This window comes from Pelecanus crispus, chromosome 5 (genome assembly GCF_030463565.1).
Source record: "Pelecanus crispus isolate bPelCri1 chromosome 5, bPelCri1.pri, whole genome shotgun sequence".
Classification (NCBI taxonomy): Eukaryota; Metazoa; Chordata; class Aves; order Pelecaniformes; family Pelecanidae; genus Pelecanus; species Pelecanus crispus.
The window spans coordinates 30,402,638-30,408,637 of record NC_134647.1 but is presented as its reverse complement, the minus strand read 5'-3'; positions in this window follow the sequence as shown (position 1 = coordinate 30,408,637).

Below are 6,000 nucleotides of genomic sequence, written 5' to 3'. Positions count from 1 at the left end.
GCGTCAGTCACTCCAAGGAGCACCCCAGGTTTGCTGTCTGAGCTCCTCTGTGGCAGCTTGGAGACAGGGAGGGCTCTCATGGGGTCCTGCACTCCCCCCGCCTCAGGGGAGGCACTGGCACTTCAGCAGCAGCGAAGGAAGGAGGTCTTGCACACGGCTGCACCCAGCAGCCTTCTCGCTGGTCTCTAGCAGTGACTGGGAGCAGCTCAGGGGACTTTGCCCCCGGTGTGTGCTCATACAAAGCGGCTGGGAGGGGAAGAGGGGGTTGTTTCTCTCTCGGGCAAGAAAATGCCTCTGCTGTTACAAGTAGCGTGAGTTACTTTGGTTGTGCTGCAGCTCCAGAAGGCACCCGGGTGCCCTGTCGTCTGGGTTAGATGCTAGGGGTAGATCTGTTCAGCTTTCTGGAATACTAAATGCTCTTTTCTGGGAACAGTAAAGCTTTCATGTACTAGGTGGGAGTGTTTCACTGTTCTGTGAATCCAAGCATCCTAAGTAATACGTGTATTGAAGAGTCTCCTCTAAAGAGCAGATACAAAGTAGATATTTAAAACCTCAACCTTGACAGTCCAAAGACCCAATCTGTGGAAAACTGTCCTAGATTAATAAGGTCAGTGATTATTCTGTTCCAAGGCAAATTGTCAAATTTGTTTCCTGGATCTAATGTGCGACGGCAGCGTGCATAAGGATATTGATTCTTGTTTCCATATAACCATGAATATGCACAAAATATTTTCAAAGGAATCAAACGGGAAAACTTGGGAGCCATCCGTTGTTAGCCCAGTGCTTCTTGCAATTGATACGGAAGCAAGTTTAGCACAGCTGCCATGAAGTTACTGTTTTTTAGTTTCTCCTACTTTCTCTTAAATTAAAGCTTATGCAAATAGCACTCGGTTTGAGGTAGCTGGACGCTTCTCATTCTTGAGAAAAAAACCTGGTCTTCATCTTAGCTGGAGATAGGAAACCAGTCAAAAGTACCATTTGCTTGTGTCATTATTTAGCTGCACACTGTCCGGGTCAGACTGCAGAGAAGCAGCACACGTTTATGTGTGGGAACACTCCCTTGCTGCAGAAGAGGGGAAACCGATGTTACGGAACCACAGCGTGTTACCTGTCGCTAATGTAGTAAGTGCGTCATATGCTCATGCCTTGGTCTTCAGTTAAAAGCACGGCTTTAATAACCTGCCCTTCTCTCTGAACTTCTCCGAGGATCTGCAGGACTTCAAGCAGTAGACAAAGCCATAGGTAGTGCAGATGAGAAGCTATTGCTTCACAGTCCCAAAAGCAAATTCAAAGCTTCTGATATTTGGTCTGATGGCTGAGGAAATCTGTCAATGTATGACACATGAACAGTTAGAGACATTTTTTAAGTGGTGCAGTGTTGTGCTTATGAAGTCTGAGACCTGGACTTGGACCAGATTTGTTCCGGTGTCTGCTTCTCCACAGTTCAGTGTCACGCAGCAGCGCGTATCCTAAAGGGGACCAGTTCCCGGGTCAGCGCTTCAGACTGAACCCAGCCCTTGCTGGGGGGGACACACGGGGCGCTACAGGGGGAGACTGAGGCATCGGTTAAGTCAATGCCAAGAGCAGCAGCTTCCCCACAGCTTGCACGGTGGACGCTGGGCACAGCCGCGTCCTGTATGCGAGAGCAGGTGAACACCAGTGTTGGTTCCTTCATACTTCTGAGTTACCAGCTTGGCAGGGAAATTCTTGTACTGGCTCAGAAAGTGCCATGCTAAAGCACAGCCTGTTACGCCGGTAGTGGTAAAGAGGAGCGTCCCGCGATTTAGGACAAGACCAAGCTCTTTTAAAAGAAAATTTTAACAAGAACAAATAGACTGACACTCGATCACCGGGTTTCTACAAATTGGAGCATTCTGAATTATGCTGCCTTCAGCAGTTCGTGGTTGCCCAGAAACAACACACGTTAAACCGATGGCTGTGCTGGTCTGACGTGGAGTCCTTGTACTTACCTAGAGGCCTTATGTCCTCTGGCGTTACACGCTTCCATTAAATACCTTACTCAACAAACCTACAAAAAAGTGAAGATGTGCTGCTGTGCTTGCTAAGTTCTGAACAACAAATCTCTGAATTATAGTATGTGCAGCTTTAAGATAATGTTCTTGTGACCTTTTGCTTTCAATAGTATCGGTTTGAGCATCACTGCTACTAAAATTCCTAGTTATTTTTTTCCTCAAGCTTTCTGAGGGCACTTAAACAGTCTCTACTGTATTTCCGATGGATGATTCACATTAAATTAATTTTTCAGCTCTTGTGGGTAGGAATCTGTAGTAAGCGCATTTGGAACAGAAGAGGGTTTTGGGGGTTTGTACAACACAACTCGCCGCTGTGTTGTGTTGGTTTTGTTCTTACTAGTAAGTGCCCCAGCAGGATCACTCTTCAGGATTTTGTGCTGTAATTGTGAAAGTTTTCAAGAACAACTTCAAGAATTTTTCTTGTAAAATCAAAAGCAGATACGCATCTATCTATACGTTGCTTTCATATACTGCAAAAGGCTTAACTCCTATTTTAGGAATGACTGTCTACTATAATTACAGCCAAAGTGTTCCATGTTCATCTTGAGTTTACAGATAAATCCTCCTATACTCAAATGACAGGAAATAAAAGTGGATGATAGCAGATCTGTTAATGACAGTGTTCCCTCACTCTGTAGTTCTAAATGAGAAACATGCTTTCATACATAACCTTGGGAGATATTAAGACAAAAGTGTATTTTGTTTCCCTGTCTGGAGCTGGAGAAAGCAAAAAAAAAAAAAATACCGGTAGTTATTTGGTAACTGTGTCATGCATGCATTTAGTTTTCCTGGCCTGGCTTTACCAGAGTTAGCCTGGCAAAAAAACCAAAAGGGAAAATGGAGTTTCATTCAGTAATCGTTAAAATGACGACTGTATTATTTGGTTATCATGAGGCCTTTGAAATATTTTTTTAATTAAGTACATCACTTTAGACTTTTTGTAATTATAGAATTCAGATTTTTGACCTGCAAAAGGCTTTCCTCGGCTAGCTAACGCGTACAGGTCTCGTTCAATGCGGTGAAGCCAGCAGCCGGGGTGGAGGCGTGCCGAGGGCCCCCTTCTGCGGGCCTGCCCAGCCCTGGGGCCGAGGCGCTGGCTGCCGCGGGTTGGAGGGCCGGGGTGCAGACACAGCCTCGCTGCCAGCTGGGACGTGGTTCGAGAGATCTTCGGTAAGAGAACTCCTGTCAGTTTCCGCTACTATAAAGGTGGTGATATCTCGAACACAGAAATTAAATAAAACAGAGAGAATAAATAAGGAAAAAATGACTGAAAATTAAAAACTATTCCAGTCCATGTTCATGATGTTTTTAATGCTCATCTTGCTAAGATGCAGAACAAGGACTATTGAATTTCCACTCATTAGCAGCCACCAAGATATGAATGAGTATTAACTTTGAACAAAAACTGATTTATACCATCAAGTCGCACACTTAAAAAAATAATTACAAATAATTTTTAAAAGGAAGAGTTAACAGTGGAAGCAATAATGAATATAAACCATGACTGATTAGGCTTAAAACATAACTTCAAGTATTGTACGGCATTTCCTCAGACACTTGTCTTAAATTTGTTTGTGCAATACCCATCTTTGCATAGTAAAGAAAAATCGGTTGAACTCCAGCCTTAAGTAATCTTTAACATGCACCTATACAGCTGTTAATTTGCCTAGTAGACTCCTCGTTTAGGAGGATCAGATCAAATCAGCGAGATCATGCAGCAAACTGGAACGAGCTATACAGTTACCACAGTTTCTTGTCCAGATGTGAACAGATGAATAATGGAGCAAATGTATAGCGGATGACAAGGAGGCAGTGCTGAACAGGTCTTCTTTTGATGATGCTTTGTGATGAATGAACACGACACGGACATGTACTTCCCAAAGCACAGCAAAGGCAGGATGTCAAAAATCAACACCTACTGAAACCAGTTTTTTAATTGTTTACCACCACAGAAAGCATGTCAGCCTGCACCTGCTCCAAGCCATGCTGTCGCTTGTGGTGTGTGCACGCAGGGTGGAAAGCAAATGTCGTCTTACATACACACATACACACAGTGGCTGATGAGCAGAGCATAATTCAGTCAAGAAACCATAATTACTATGAAACTGCTGGTGTAAATAAAAAAGTTACTCCAGCACTGGACATATGTACATAGTAGTTGGGGACCACTGTGGTCTGATTTAAAACATCACATCGCACACTAACAATGTTGTTTGTGAAATGCTTCTCAAAGGTTTATTACACAGGTAGTTTATGTATATTCAGTCGATTTTACTTATTTTAATTTTTGGTAACCACTAGTGTTTCTGTTGTGGGTTATGCTTGCTTTGGAAGCAGAACCCTAACGAAGTTGGGGATTATGGTCCCAAGCAAAGTACTTTTAGAGGACAATAATACGGTTGCAAGTATTTTTGGTTTGCCATAACAGTATTGTCACTAACTTCATTCTTCTTGAAGCCAGGCAGGAATTTTTCAGAGTAAGATTGATAATATATATATCAATGTTGGCTACCTGTGTGCAGCACCTTTAACTCATAACACAGAAAGTGTTAATGTGATTATGTTAAAGCTGTTTAAAAACATGTAATAATAACTGTCAACCAAAACAATATAGTGCAGTTTGCTTGTGAGACTGTTGGACTGAACATTACCGTAATAAGAAATCTAATTGAAACGAGAATTTGTAAGTCGCAGGAAATCTGCAGCATTTTCTTAATGTTTTGGCTCTTAAAGTGCTAATTCAGGAAATGGATTTCCACTGAACAAAGATGGAGTAAAGTCATGTAACTGGACTTCTGTTGTTCCTAATATCCAACCTTTAAATTAAATCCAGAAGTTTTTAATTCTGATTATCAGATGCAGCAATGAAATTTTCAGGTCACTTCACATACATAAACTGCATTACCTAAGTTTTAAATCAAGATGAAAAGGATGAGCCAGACTGTACAGGGAGGCCTGAACGAGGCATCTTCGTACCTTTCTCAAGCCAGAGCCACCCAGGCTAGCCTGATTACTAGGGGCATGGTACTGCTGCCCCAGCACTTCTCTGCAAAAATCTATGTCCGTACATAAGGTGTATCTAAAATTACAACATCCAACCCCTTGAAGTTACATGGGATTTTGCACACTTTGTGATGGTAACTAGCTATCGGTAGCCAAGGGTCAAAGTATTAATTTTGCGTTGTACCTTGAGAGTGAGACGCACCAAAGAAGGCAAGAGAAAAATAACTCGTTCCAAGCTTTTAACATTTTGTGAGTACTTTAAGGCTTATTTAAGTTTTTATTTCACAGGATCTAGACAGGGAAAAAAATAGCTAATAGGTTGGGGTTTTTTTTAAAAAAAAAAAAAAAAAAAAAAGCTTGGCACTTCTGTGATTAGTTTGAGTTATGGAAAAATCTGTAAAACTGCCAAAAAAAAGTAACCCAGACTTATAGTCAGTACATAGATATGCATTTATACATTTTAATTGTTTTTGGTTTCAAGCATACAAACTTTAGATCACATCTGTTTGGTGTCAGAACTCCCTGCATCTGCATGCTATTATCTGCCTTTTTTGAGCAAGCCCAGAACATCTGCTGTACAACATGCTATAGAAAAAAACGGGGAGCAAAAAAACCCAAAACCAAACCCAACATCAAAAATAGATTTACATAAAGAATAGAACCATTTTATATGGAAATCCTTTTCTCTCATATATATATATATTTATATATAATCTGTGAAAATGATACGTCAAAATCTTATTTCCATATTTACACTTTTTCCTTCTTGGAAGAATTACATCCATCACTCGATAGCTTCCATACCCAACAGCCTCCTGGCCCAGGAGACCAAACCAAGGTGGACGGTGAGCTCACAGAGCAGGGACCTCTGAAGTGCAGCGGCAGAATGCGCTGCATGGCTGGAAAAGCTATCGGAGCCTGGTATCGGCTTCCCTGTGGTTTCTATTTATTGGGCTGCAGGTTC